Below are 15565 nucleotides of genomic sequence, written 5' to 3'. Positions count from 1 at the left end.
TGCTTTAGATAATGGTTTAGATGATGAAGCTGGCCCAAAAATGGATTTTGCAGCCTGACAATGATAAACAAAATTATTTAAAAGAAGAAATTTAGAATTTTAGAATATTCAGCTTAACACCTAGCTCTAAACCCTACTAAGATGCAATGAGGAATTGTCTATTGTCAAACACGTGCGACTAGGAGGGAGCTGAGTGGACCAAATGGAGGTAATTACCTGCCAGGCCAGGGGGTGGCGGAGTGCTCTAAACCTACTTCTGTTATCTCCACAGACCAAATACAGGAAACCTGCCTGATTTAACATCACTTTCAGTTCTGGCGCATAGAACACCGTCACTTCCAGTTCCAGCCACATAACATCACTTCCTGTTCTCGGCATATAAAGACACCATATCCCAAAACCTCATGAGTTCAGTCCTAGAACTCAACCTATCCACAACTTCTTGTTCTTTCTTTAACCTTTTGCAGCCAGGGACAATATACAGGTGGCTGCCCCAAACCTGTCCAGTGTGTTGAGACTCATTCTTTCACACTATATACAGTATGTACAAAAAAACCCTTAAACGTTGCTCTGTGAAGGAGTGAGACATCATCGACAGATACTAATTATAAAGAGCTCAAATAAAGTTACATTCTGTCTAAGAGGAAAACACTAGGTACTGAAGCTAACATTGATTTCTTATTTTCACCCAAGGAAATTAGATTTTTTTTTGATAATTGCTGAGTAAATTATTACAAAGTGCAATCTATCCTTTTTCTGTATTACACTGTGCTCTTGATATTGATCAATAAATATATGATGATAATGACACTTCATTTCTTCACAAGCTTTAAAGAAACAACATTCTTCAAGGGATGGTGTCTCTGATGCTAGCAACCTGCGCTGGCAATTAGAAGGTTGCCGGTTCGAATCCCATAAATGCCAGAAGTGACTCTACTCCGTTGGGCCCTTGACCTGCAAGTGCTTTGATCTAGGTATGACGTTAATCTGAATCCAGCCCTGCAAGGAGGTCCTCCAACTTACAAGGAAAACTTGGGGGTTGGTGGCAGGATTTGCACTTCTACCACTTTAAAAAACTTCTCACTCTTCCAGTGTGGTGCTGAGTTGTCACCTGCTGCACTCCCAATTCAGGTGGTTCACTATTAGTACATGCTCCCAACCTCCTCCTCTACCTCAAGGGGTGCACCTACTTTCTTACAGCATGGCATTTGGGTTAAAGCAGAAAACTGCCAGGGCTGTAGTATGGTAGCATGTGATAGCAGTACCAATACAAAACTTATAATAAAATTACAACAGCACAAGTTTATAAAGAATACCACAGCAGTGGGCAAAAATCTCAAACTTCGGCTGTAATTAAATATGCATCATAAAATATGAACTCACTGTAGTAAGTAATGATTGCTTTCTAACTCAGTATGTCAAAATTTCAATGAGAGGAGAAGCCTGTCTTTGTCTGAAACTCTACAATAATCAAAACAGAAACATTAAAAACCAGACATCATAACATAATAAGTTTCAAAATAACACCCAAGTGTACCAGCTAAAACTATTCATTTTCAAAAAGCATATTTTGAAAGGCTTTGGAAAATGCTTAGAGAAAATACTGACCTAAATATCCCAATCAAAGAATAGTTGAAGAGTACTGAGTTAGACTTAAAAGAAAACATCATGCAGTTTTTTTGTAACAAAAATTGCAAGCAATAGAATAAATAAAGACAGCAATGAAGATCAATTATAGTAAGCTTTGAATTCACATAAATAGCCCACTTATGAAATGTTATTCTTTCATATCCAAAATATGCATTTATTTCAGATTGTTTGTATTGCTATGTTACGGTTCTCACTTTATTCTTTTTATTATGCATTACTTATGTTTTATGAAATCTCTATGAAATCTGTGAGAAAATATTCCTTGGGCTCTGTCAGGAAAAAAATTGAGAAAGTTCATTTTTTTGGGTAGATTTTTAGAAAGAAAGATAGTGAAACTCCCAGTTAGACACTTAAAAAAATTGTTACAACTCTGTGTTTGTGACCCAACAATCACTGGAGCACTACACCTAGTGACTGCTGAACCCTGAGATTTTCAAATTGCTGTTCCCCTTAATCTTCAACATTCTAAACCTCTGCATGTTCTGACATCCTCTGGAGCACCTGAAAAAATTTCAAAATGTAAAGGGCAAGGGTACAAGCCTAAGCTGAATGCCGTTAACTCTGATTCCTCAGACGGCACTGCATCAAGAACTGTCATCCATCAATAAGTGATATAACCACATTGGCTCAGGAGTACTATGGCAAGCTCACTCCTGCATTACTTGCTTTCAGCTTTTATTGTGGATCTCCCGACAGAGCCTGACTGTAAATTTTGTATGCTTTAATACAAGTTAAGTATGCAATTATTATTTGTGTTGTGACTGATATGTGCTCTGTGATTTGGTTATTTTGCCACTGTTGTAGTTCGTGGCAGTATTGTAAGAAGAATTATCATCTCACGGTGCAATACCCAGCAACAAATCTTATTTGTGGAGCTAACATTCCCTCTGGGACACATTCCTTTATAGATCTTAGACGAGTGAGGCAAAAAATAAAATATTGTTGAAGAAAAAACAGCTCTACAACACCCATAAATAAAATTAAAATAGCATCAGCTATCAAAATTAAGCAATGCTTAAAAATAATTAATTGAGAAATGGTAAAATGTATCAATTGCGTTTTTCCATATTCTAGCAGTAAGAGAATGTTCTAGGAGTATGAGGTTAAATTTATTAAACTTCTGAAAAATATGATACACAGTTAAGAAAATAATATGTATGTACACCTAGTTCAAAGTTTTTTTAAAATATTTTTACATATAAAGTCAGCAGTAATATGCCAACAGGTTATTTACATGATTTGGGAATTATCAAGTTAGAGATGTTCTACTAAAAGTAAAAAAGATAAAACAATGAAACTGCCAGAACTGAAAAAGGTATATCCTAGATAGATAGATAGATAGATAGATAGATAGATAGATAGATAGATAGATAGATAGATAGATAGATAGATAGATAGATAGATAGATAGATAGATACTTTATTAATCCCAAGGGGAAATTCACATACTCCAGCAGCACCTTACTGATACAAAAAAAAACAATATTAAATTAAAGATTGATAATAATGCAGGTAAAAACAGACAACAACTTTATATAATGTTAACGTTTACCCCCCCCCGGGTGGAATTGAAAAGTCGCATAGTTTGGGGGAGGAACGATCTTCTCAGTCTGTCACTGAAGCTACTCTTCTGTCTGGAGATGACACTGTTTAGTGGATGCAGTGGATTTTCAATAATTGATAGGAGCCTGCTGAGCGCCCGTCGCTCTGCCACAGATGTCAAACTGTCCAGCTCCATGCCAACAATAGAACCTGCCTTCCTCACCAGTTTGTCCAGGCGTGAGGCATCTTTCTTCTTAATGCTGCCTCCCCAGCACACCACCGCGTAGAAGAGGGCGCTCGCCACAACTGTCTGATAGAACATCTGCAGCATCTTATTGCAGATGTTGAAGGACGCCAGCCTTCTAAGGAAGAATAACCGGCTCTGTCCTTTCTTACACAGAGCATCAGTATTGGCAGTCCAGTCTAATTTATCATCCAGCTGCACTCCCAGGTATTTATAGGTCTGCACCATCTGCTCACAGTCACCTCTGATGATCACTAAAATTCAGAGAGGCTGGAGATCATATATACAAACCCTTCATGCACATTTTTCAGAATACATTGCAAATTAGAGTGATTCTTAAAGACTAGAAGTTTCCAAATGTTGTTCATTCAGTGCTGTCAACTTTTATGAAAATTATATGGTTGTAATTGTGGGCAGTCGCCTTGGGTTTTGAGAAAGGAAATCCTGTTTAACTAATATGCTGTGTTTTTTTGAAAAAGCAGTGAGCATTTTTGCTTCAGTAGAGGGTGCAATTTTAATAATAGGCAGTGTGGTGTAGTGGTTAAGATTCTGCACGTCAAACCCTGATATTGTGGTTTCAAATCCTGCCAGGTCACTTCATCCACCTGTGCTCCAATTGGCATAAGAAAAGAAATGTAACCATTTGTATCTCAAATGTTGTAAGTCACTTTGGATTAAGGTGTGAGCCAAATAAATAAATGTAAATAACTGTGTGAAGGCTATTAAAAAGATTGGTTTGTACAGTTGTGCAATTGGCTTAAACAAGGAAAACATGATTGGGGGCCTTTTGGTCAATTGGGTGATATCAAAAATAAGAAATATGTGCTGGCACTGCTGTTCATTTTAATTTGTATAAATAAATTATACATGAATATAACAAATAAGGACTGGGACAGAATTCTAGTTGGTTACTAGTGTGTTACTTATTTCTATGCAGATTTTGAATAATACACCTTTAAAGTTTAATATTTTCAACTCACCAGACAATACCTATAAATAGACCTGGAAACATCTTGAAATGCTACCAAATGGAATTTAGTGAACAATTCATGGCAGTAGCTTATCATAAAATAAGAGGGCTGACATATTTCAACTTAAGTCACTGTCTTGAACCTGAGTGAAGACGCTAAATCCAAAGGCTTCAAATAAAAACAATTTTATTCCTATTAAAACAGGAACAGTGTGGAAGAATAATTTTAATATTAAATGGCAAAGGACCTTTTACCTCATTAAATTTTTTCCGTAAAATGCCTGTAATTTTCTCTGACAGTAATACTGGCTTTGCTGTCCGTAATATGCATTTAATTTTCTGTCACAACAGTGGGCAATCAGCAGATTCTCCCCTGCAACTGATGTAATGTGCGTGAAAATAAATCTACTTTTACTTTACACTTTACCGGGCCAAGCTTCGTAATCGCAAAGCTGACATCCTCAGAGTGAACACTTGCACAACAATGGGGAAGCTGGTCTCTGCGTCTCAGTACCTGATTGGATTTTCCGTGTTTTCTGTTTTAGGTCTTACCTCATTTACCGAAATCCGATTGGATCTGCTGCGCGATATTTTATAGGTCCCGCCCTCTCTGTCGTGTGATGCATCATGTGGCCTTTGAAGCATCTGCTTTGAAGCATTGCACCATGCCCTGCGCATGCGCACTTCACCAGAAGACACACACATATGGACACTGGATGCACACAGGGGTTTTATTAAAGAGGATAGACTTTTATTCTATATAAATCATTTGGGTGTAAACCAATGAACCAACCAGAGTAAAATGTATGTATCGATTGATACTGTATGTAAATTCAGTAGTTTATAAAATGAACCTCCATTCTTTGTTTCTCTGACCATTCTGACCATGCTGTAACAGACTGCTTTTGTTGAATGCTCCCTCCAAGTCATTTTGCTGAGGAGTAATCAAAAGTAATTAAAAGATACAATGAACAGTTTTTCTCCTGTCTGATTACCGAATTGTCCTGTTAGAGGATGTTTCTTTCTTTAATAAGATGTTAAATTTCTTTCACAACAGTCAGGGTATTTACTCAAATGGGAGCTACCTCTTCAATACACACAAACAAAGCAAATGAACAGGGATGGGTCCAGGTCAGTGGCTGGGTTATAATATTCCTCACATCACCCATCGGACGTGAGGAGGCTGTGAACTTGTACTTGCCTTGATGGCGCTGTGAACCTGCGGTTGCCTTCACAATGGACAAGAAACCCAATTGCATTTCACATTGCACCACCAATGGGGAGGGTCTTAAAAGAGGTAAAAAATCTCACACTATTAAATATTCATTTACATTACTATTTATTTGCAATACTATTTACCTTAACGCATTAACATTAAATGACATTTAAATCCACTCAGAATCTTCCAAAAGCTTTTCTGAGCTCAGGTAATATTTGCAGTATATTTTACAACGTACATTTGGCGCAATTTTTAGCTTTCAATGCAAACGTGGAAGTATTTGAAAAATGGTCCATAAATTACATGTTTTTTGGAAGTCATTTTATTTGTGGGTGTTGGTTTAAATATTTATTGACTTGTTTCAGTTAATGTTACAGATTAAAATAGTGCCTCATTGTTTCTAACTACAGGTGGGTTAATATTCCTCCAAACGAGATGTAATACTCCTGAGTAAGATATAAGAGTGTTGTGAAGCTGTGTATATAACGTGCAAAGCTGGGAGTAAAGTAATTATTGGTGTAATTTGATAAAATAAGATGTTTAGCTATACACAGCGAAGCTAAAGCCACGAGGGTTGTTTCCACATTAAGTGCTAGACATGTTAAAGGGCTGATACACATCTTATCTTGGTTTATGTCAATGTATTGCGGTATGTTTATGTGGTTATTGAATATGAGCAGTTTGATAATTGATAAGCTTTCAATCATATGGTTTTAGAATGAAAAAAAAAAGAACAAAGATGTCAGCCGGATAATTTTACAAGTGTTATTTTATATGGAGTAAAATATGTGTTCTGTAATATTGTTAATATTTGAAAATATGGTATATAGACTGTAACATGAGTTGTTCCAGTTAGTGTTACATACCTGGTGTTACAATGGACTTATTGTGTTAGCCCAGGAATAAATGTTATATGTTTGTGGTTATGAAAAATAAGATTAAATCCTGCAGCCAAGCAGAACGCAAGCTAAAGTTTGTGCCTCATTGTTTCTAACTACAGGGTTTAGGAGTACACTCTCCCTGCCACTCACCAGGCCTGGGAGGGTAACAATTTTGGGGGCTCGTTCAGGATAAGCTCCATTTCCTAAAGGGAGCTAATCTTGAATAACTGAATCTGACTTCAAGTTCCTGGGCTAACGTGCTGCACCACAGATTCCAGTGGTGAGGAGATGTCTGCTCTATTAGGACTACGACGTGGAATCCAGAGGCAGCTCCATCAGCTGATCAACTCCGCCAACACAGATGTGCTCCACAAACTTGCAGCGTCTATCAAAAATGAGGTACAGGAAGACTTGCCAGGGGATGATGCAACAGAGGTGGAACTCTACGACTTCATTGTGGAATTTTTGAAAAGTGACAAGCTGGCAAGTGAAGAGGACCAAGGCATGAGTCGTCTGTTAGTCTTCAATGACCTCATCACAGAACTGCAACAACCTCCAGAGGCTGTAGATGTGGAATGTGAGTTAGTGGCAGAGGCTGAAGCAGCAGCAACTCCTTCAATAGTGAATGCTAGGACAGACAGATCATCTGTTGTAACCAACCAGGTAACTGATGTGATTAAATTGTCAGATGTTGCTGCCTTATTGCCTCGTAGAGAATTTAAAATACACAGTGGGCAGATTTCTGACTCTGATGTTAACTATAGCACCCTGTGCAGGCAGATGGATGAAGGGCTAGCTGAGGGGTTTACAGAGGCAGAGGTCATACGAACTGTTTTAAAAATAATCAAACCTGGTATCTTTAAAGACATGTTGATGATCAAACATGGGTTAACTGTAGCTGAGCTCAAGTGTTTTCTCAGAGCACACTTAAGAGACAAGAGTAGCGCCGAACTATTTCAGGAGCTTAGTAATGCAAAACAACAGGACAAGGAAAACCCACAACAGTTCATGTACCGTTTAATGGGATTGAAAGAGCGTGTATTGTTTGCTTCCCAACAGAGCAGTTCAGGGTTTCAATATGATGAAAAGCTGGTTCAAAGAATATTCCTTCATTCATTGTATCAGGGAATCAGTGAGAAATATGCTTACGTAAGGCGAGACTTGAAATCTGTCCTTTCAGACTTGAGTGTAACTGATGATTTCATCTTAGAGATAATAACCGGGGCAGTTACTGAAGAAGTTGAGAGGCAGGCACGCCTAGGTCAGCTACATAAGACAAAAACAGTTACAGTCAGTTCCATACAGCAAAGGGAGACACCACGTGCAGGCCAGCCATCCACTGAAGTGCAGGCCAGCATTCTTCAAACACAGGCTGAAGTACAGGCACAGCGCACAGCCCTGCAGGAACTGACAGTGCATGTCTCAGCCTTAGCTAAAACCATCGAGAAGGCTCTCACCCCTGTTGCAAGTAACCCAGAGTCCACGCAGGCCAACTCCCCAAGTACTGTGCAACCACCCAAGTCAGGCACAAAGGGGAAATGCAAGCTATGTATAAGTCAAGGGACTGCTAAATGCACCCATTGCTTTAGGTGTGGCCAGGAAGGTCACAGAGCTATCGGCTGTCTGTCAAAAAGTAAGGCAGCGGGAAACATGAGAGGGTCACTGGGGAGGGACCACCAGTGACCACGTCAGAGCCAGAGTTCCCTGCCACTGTACCCAGCTATGGGGAAAAGACTCCAGCCAATAGCCAGCCACCACTAAGACACAGAGTGAGAAGAGGAAACCGTGTAGCCAAGTTGATTGGCAGAAGGTGCATGCTTACCTGTTATCTTAATGGTGTCAAAACAGATATGTTATTGGACAGTGGCGCTCAGGTAACTATATTGGCAAAGTCCTGGTTAGATAAACATTTACCAGACACCACAATTAAGCCACTTGAAGATCTCTTGCCTGATGATCCACTCAGAATCACAGCAGCTAATGGGACTGATGTACCTTTTGAGGGATGGATTGAAATACTGGTGGAAATCAAAAGCGCAAAACATGGTCAAGTAGCCATACAGGTACCCATGCTAGTGAGTCAGAGCTGTGTTAGTGGTTTATTGCTAGGGTTCAATGTAATTGAGGAAATCATCTTAGAGAGCCTGGAAAAGCCTGGGAGTGTCAGTTTAAGTAACCTATTGGCAGAAGCATTAAAACTTCATAGAGACACAGCGGAAACCATAGTCTCTGTAATCAGTGAGAGTCCAGCCAAAGAAAATCCTCTAAGCAAAAACATCAGAATAGGAAAGAGGGGTCTCACTGTTTCAAGTGATCAAATATGTGAGGTTAGGTGTTTTACCAGATCCTGGCCAGAGGGAGGGACAATGTTATTTGAACCAGCCTTAAAAGGCGACTTACCAGAAGGGTTAGAACTGTTCCCTGCTCTAGTGGATATACCAGTAGGCACCTCAAAAGCTATAAAAAATCCCAGTCCGCAACTCTACCAAACATGACATTTTTCTGCCTCCAAGAACATTATTGGGCTGTATAGAGACAATTATTGACAGCAGGCCAGTAAATTGGAGTTCACCTTCTCATCAAACCAGCCAAGCCAGCACTACCAGTGAGAGTGTAAATGGCTGCACGGATACACCCACACAGGAAAGATGGCATCCTCCTGTGGATTTAGAACATCTTGACCAGCAGCAACAGGATATCGTGCGTCAGATGCTTTTTGAGGAGTCAGATGTGTTTTCACGAGGGGAGGGGGACATAGGTTGTATCCCCAGCTTACAACTTAAGATCAATGTAGTGGATAACAACCCTGTCCAAAAGTGCTATAACTCCATCCCCAGGCCTTTGTATAGGGAGGTCAAAGAGTATGTACAGAACCTTCTGGACAGAGGCTGGATCTGCCAGTCTGTGTCTCCATATTCCTCACCAGTTGTGTGTGTCCGCCAAAAGGACCAAACTCTACGACTGTGCGTGGATTTCCGAGGGTTGAACAGAAAGACCATCCCAGATCGTCATCCTCTGCCACGAATCCAAGACCTTCTTGACAGTTTGGGGGGGCAGTACATGGTTCTCCATACTGGACCAAGGAAGTGCATACCATCAAGGATTTGTGAGCGAGGAATCCAGACACCTCACAGCCTTCAGCACACCATGGGGACTATATGAATGGATACGGATTCCTTTTGGTTTGACAAATGCACCCGCTGCATTTCAGAGGTGCATGGAGAGCATGCTGGAAGGTATTAGAGATGAGTGCTGTGCTCCATATCTTGATGATGTACTGTGTTACTCAGTATCCTTTGAGGATCATGTAAACCATCTCAGACAGGTCCTCAGTCACATGAGAAAACACGGCATTAAACTAAGACCCACCAAGTGCGAGTTGTTTAAAAGAGAGGTTCGCTACCTCGGCCGACTGGTGTCTGGAGAGGGAGTGAAGATCGACCCTCAGGACCTGGAAGCGGTGCTGGCACTGAAAGTCAAAGAGCCTCGCACAGTTGGAGATGTCAGGTCTTTGCTGGGGTTTCTTGGATATTATCGCTCCTTCATTCAAGATTTCTCTCGGAGGACACGGCCACTGTTTGAACTGCTGCAAACATCTGCTGACACAGAAAAAGGTAACACTCACCACCAGCCATGCAAAAGTAAAGGCAAAACTAGGAAGGGAGATAAAGGCCAGTTGCCATCAAAGACATCTATTACGTGGACAGCTGAACACAGGAGTGTAGTAGCCCAGATAGTGGACATGCTGATTAATCTCCCTATTCTAGCCTACCCAAACTTTGACCTTCCATTCGTACTGCACACGGATGCGTCCAATGATGGGTTAGTAGCAGTGTTATACCAACGTCAGGACAACAAGCTACGTGTGATTGGGTATGGCTCAAGAACTCTGACACCTGCTGAGAAAAATTACCACCTTCATTCCGGTAAACTTGAGTTCTTGGCACTCAAGTGGGCTATCTGTGATAAGTTTCGGGGCTATTTGTACTACGCTCCAACATTTACAGTATACACAGATAACAACCCACTGACTTATGTCCTAAGTACTGCACGCCTAAATGCTGTTGGACACAGGTGGGTTGGCGAACTGGCTGACTTTCACTTTGATATCAAATACTGGCCAGGGAAGATGAACACAGACGCTGATATACTATCAAGGTGCCCTGTGAAACTTCAGGACCGAATCAAAGAACACACAGAAAGTGTATCACCAGAGGTTGTGTCTGCAGTATGGCAAGGGAGCAAAGCAGTTCAAGAGAATGATGTGCCATGGGTGGCAGCTTTGCAGCTGAATGGTGAGAATGCAGATGCTGTGCCACTTGATAGCATTTCCAGTGTCACACCAGAAAACATTAGAGCCGCACAACAAGAAGATCCAGCCATTAAAGAAGTTGTCCATTTGAAACTTCAAAACTGGATTCCTAATGAAAAAGAAAAGAGGAACATGAGGAAAGAGACAAAGAGACTGCTATATGAATGGAAAAAGCTAGAGGTGGATGATGGGATCCTCTATCGACAGACTGAACAACACAGGCAGCTTGTCCTTCCTGAGAAACTGAAACCCATGGTGCTCAAAACCCTGCACAATGACATGGGCCATGTTGGCTCAGAGAAAGTGGTTCATCTTGCACGAGAGAGGTTCTGTTGGCCCAACCTACAGCAAGAGATAGAGGACTATGTTAATAAAAGATGTGCCTGTATTAAACAGAAACGTCCCAATCTTCCACAGAGAGCTCCTATGGGACACATCTCCACAAGCAGTCCATTTGAGCTGATATGCATCGACTACCTCCACCTTGAGCAAAGTCAAGGTTATGAGTACATCCTTGTCCTTATCGACCATTTCACACGCTTTGCTCAACAAGGAACAAATCAGGGAAGACAGCTGCAGAAAAGATCTTCCAGGACTTCATCCCTCGTTTTGGATATCCTCAGAAACTCCACCACGATCAGGGAAAAGAGTTTGAGAAGAGTTTGTTCAGCAGGATGGAGCAGCTGGCTGGTATGGTTCATTCATGCACCACGCCATACCATCCACAAGGTAACCCCGTGGAGAGATTGAACTGCACACTCCTTCAGATGCTGCGCACTCTGAAAGAGGAAAAAAAAAGCCAGTGGAAAGATTACCTACCTCATGTTGTGCATGCCTATAACTGCACACGGCATGAAGTCACCGGGTTTTCTCCATTTTTCCTCTTATATGGTCGACCTCCATGCTTACCTGTTGATCTGCTGTTCCCACCCAAAAGAAATTCTGAGACAACTGACCAACAGACATATGCACAGAAATGGGCAAAGAGGATGCGTACTGCATATGAAATTGCAACAAACAACAGCAACAAATCCTCAGCTAAAGGGAAAAGCCAATATGATCGAGCTGTCAGGGGTGCCGTCCTTCAGCTAGGTGACCGAGTGCTGGTGAAAAACATGACAGAGAGAGGTGGACCTGGCAAACTGCGGGCTTACTGGGAGCAAATAGTGTACCGTGTTATGGAGAGAGTTGATGACGGACCAGTTTACAAAGTACAGCCCGAGAAAGGTTCCAAAACATTGCGTGTGCTTCACAGGAACCTACTGCTGCCAGTTAATGACCTGCCACTGGAAGAAACACACCCGGCACCGTGTCAGAAAAGGAAACGGAACTCAAAAAGAGAGAACCAGTGCATTAACAACATGCAGGAACCAAACACAGACAGTTCTGATGAAGAGTACATTTACCACCACAACTTCCGTAGCCAGATTCCATGCTACAGGTTGGTGAGACCTCAACAGACAGAACATCACCAATCTGTGCAACCTCCTCTGACTGAGTCGAGACTAAAAGCCACAGCCCGTGAGTTTCGCCCCTTTATCAGTGATGAAACTATAACACAGGATTATGTGGGGAATGCACCACAGGCACAGGACCGGTTGGGAGAGGATTCTGTAGTGGATTATGAACATCAAATGGATGAAGAGGAGAGCGCACAAGAGGGCCCAGAAGTAGAAGAGGATGGAAACCAAGTTGAGGCAGAAACAGTTAGAAAATCTCAACGGACAGCAAGGCCTAGAGAGATGTTGACATATAACACACTAGGACAGCCATCTTATCAGCAGTGGAATGCTGGGGTGAACTCTCTTCTGTCAAGCCACCCTCTCCCAAGTTTTCTTAGAGGCGTTCCACTACCATACGTCACACAAATGCACCCCTATTACTATAACTGCTTACCCCAGGCATATTAACATGACACAGACTATTTCACATTCCTTAGCATACAGACAAATGTCAGGAGACATTAAAAAAAAAAACAGGGGAGAGTGTAAAAGGTTAAAAATAAACAACATGCAGTAAAAAAAAAAAAAAAAATAAGTATTAAGTTAATTGCATCACAGTTCATTGAATGTCAAATTCATGGTGCCTGTTGCCTGGTGCTCTGCTGTGAACACTGTGTCAAGGGAAATACCAGAAGCGGTCACTAGATGGTGCTATCATTAGGGAGGAACCCTAAAGCACCACAGAGGCAAGTGTGGCAGATTAAATCCTGCAGCCAAGCAGAACGCAAGCTAAAGTTTGTGCCTCATTGTTTCTAACTACAGGTGGGTTAATATTCCTCCAAACGAGATGTAATACTCCTGAGTAAGATATAAGAGTGTTGTGAAGCTGTGTAAATAACGTGCAAAGCTGGGAGTAAAGTAAGTATTGGTGTAAGCCCAGGAATAAATGTTATGTGTTTGTGGTTATGAAAAATAAGATTAAATCCTACAGCCAAGCAGAACGCAAGCTAAAGTTTGTGCCTCATTGTTTCTAACTACAGGGTTTAGGAGTACACTCTCCCTGGCACTCACTAGGTCTGGGAGGGTAACACTAGCTTTAAGGTTACAAAACTTCAGAAATACTTTCCGTAAAGATAAAGGTAACATCTGTGACAGAAGCAGAGTTGTCGTTTTGGACAGCTTTTAGAGTGTGCAGTGGGGTTGATGCATAGATAGTGTCTTCATCATCCCGGAGAATGGAAACTCTCCCCATTGCATTAATAAAGTTTATCTAATAATAATAAAAAGAATAGGGTTTCTTCCTCTGATGCCTCTGTTGTCTCTCTCTTAGGGCTCTGTACCTCATGATGTAACACAAAGATATTGTCTAGCTTCTCTAGTGTTGGGTAATTCTGCCTAAAAGCTTTTGAAAGTATGGTCAAAACACTTGCCAAGGGTGCTTCATCTGTTTTTTTTTTCAGCTCCTTTGATGTCTTTAGTTCCCTTTGGAAAAGAATTTCTACCATCTAAGGTTTGAGTGATGGAATATCTGCTCACAGTTCTGCTCTCTGTCAGATAGTCTCCCAGATTTTATTTAAAGGTCATCGTGGTCCATCTAAGTTCAGTCTTGTAAATGAGGCAGAGTGCAGTGTAGGGTGTTTTTAATACAGAGCCTGCAGTCCCAAAATGATGATTGTCCACTCCACTAAAGGAATTAATTTAGGGTGGGTGGATTTTGTTGTGTTTATACATAATCTTAGTATTAGGCCTGTTATCAGAAGCCATAATTTCACAAATGAATTGTTATCTATTGAAAATCTGGTCCATATCTGGGTAGAGTTTGTACATTTTCCCTATGTCAAGTAGAGGTTAGTTTGTAAATATAAATTGCCCCATGATAAGTAAAGAGTGAGTGTACCATCTCTTCCAGGATTGCCTCAGGCAAAACAGAGTTCAGGACCCAGTGACCTTATATTAAAATAAACATTGATGGGCAATAGATGGGTGGATGGACATTCTTATCTTTTAAGTCTAGAATTATTAACACTTAAGGAAAGCAAATCTGGTGAAATTTTATTGTTTTTGCAACAATTCTAGTTTCACTTTGTGACATAACAACACGTAACCTCCCAGACTGTCTTGTATTAGAAGAGTCTGCAGCCATGTAACTTTCCTTTTTTGTCTGATGATTGTTGTCTTCCCTCAAGGACTTTGTTTAACAAGCAGGTATTTTGCAGTGCCTCTGAAACAGGCAGGGGAATAAGCACTTTTTTAAAGGTATTTCATAGCATTTATTTGTAAAAATTGGATATTACTGGTGACAAGGAAAGGTAGAATAAACAGAGAGAAATAGACAGATGGATTATTTTCCCCCAAAAGTAATGAATGTTTAATAATTTCTACAAACTGTTTTTTTTTTCATTGTGTTGAAACACTTATTTTGACTGAGAATTGCTTAGCTGGAAAAAAAGTAGAAACTGATCCATTTTCTTTTGGATGTTGAAATGTTTCTTTGTTTCCTAATGATCTCTTAAATGTGATACAGTACATACACATGGAAGTGGTTATCAAAACGCTTTGACCCTGGCCTATTAAGAGAAGCATCAAAATTAAAAAATAAATAAATTAATAAACAAACAAGTTTCATTTTAACATATTCCTTGTGAGCATTCAGTAAGATTTTCTATGCCACTCAAAGAAAATGTTTAGTTTTGCCTGTGTACAATTCAATAACTGATACAATGTCTTTGTCTTTGTCCCATGGAAGTATCCCTTCATGTTAATGAACAGTTTGTACTCACTTGGGGCCAAGTCTGAAACACCACTTTGAAACCATGCGCTTTGATAGACTGACGTATTCCAAAGCTTAAGAGGGGAAAATATGATACTTTGGTTCCACTTCTAGCACAGATATATTTAATACTAAAATTGTTATATCGTATAGAAAGGTACCAGAGACACAACTTCAAAAGGCATGTTAATTAAAATTGTTATTCTGAATAGATCTAGCCTTTAAATATATGGCATGGATTAAATCTATGGCTATTCTTCAAGCCAGATTGAAGTCCTCAAGTGCCAAGTACATTTCTTCAAACAATTTCAGCTTTACAAATTTTCTATTGAGCATTTGTTTGCCCTCTTCAATAAGCATCACTTTTATTCTGTCTTGATTATGGAATCATCGACAACACTCATTTGCTGCAGTTCATTTAACGTTCATAATATCTTAAAGAGCACATCTTGGATTCAGCATTCAAAAAGCAAGAATGCTTTGTCTTAAGATTAAAACAGCACATCTTATACTTTTGTAAAATAATTGTGTACCAT

Source organism: Erpetoichthys calabaricus, chromosome 1 (assembly GCF_900747795.2).
Source record: "Erpetoichthys calabaricus chromosome 1, fErpCal1.3, whole genome shotgun sequence".
NCBI classification, from domain to species: domain Eukaryota; kingdom Metazoa; phylum Chordata; class Cladistia; order Polypteriformes; family Polypteridae; genus Erpetoichthys; species Erpetoichthys calabaricus.
The sequence above is the reverse complement of the archived record's forward strand: the minus strand, read 5'-3'. Positions refer to the sequence as shown.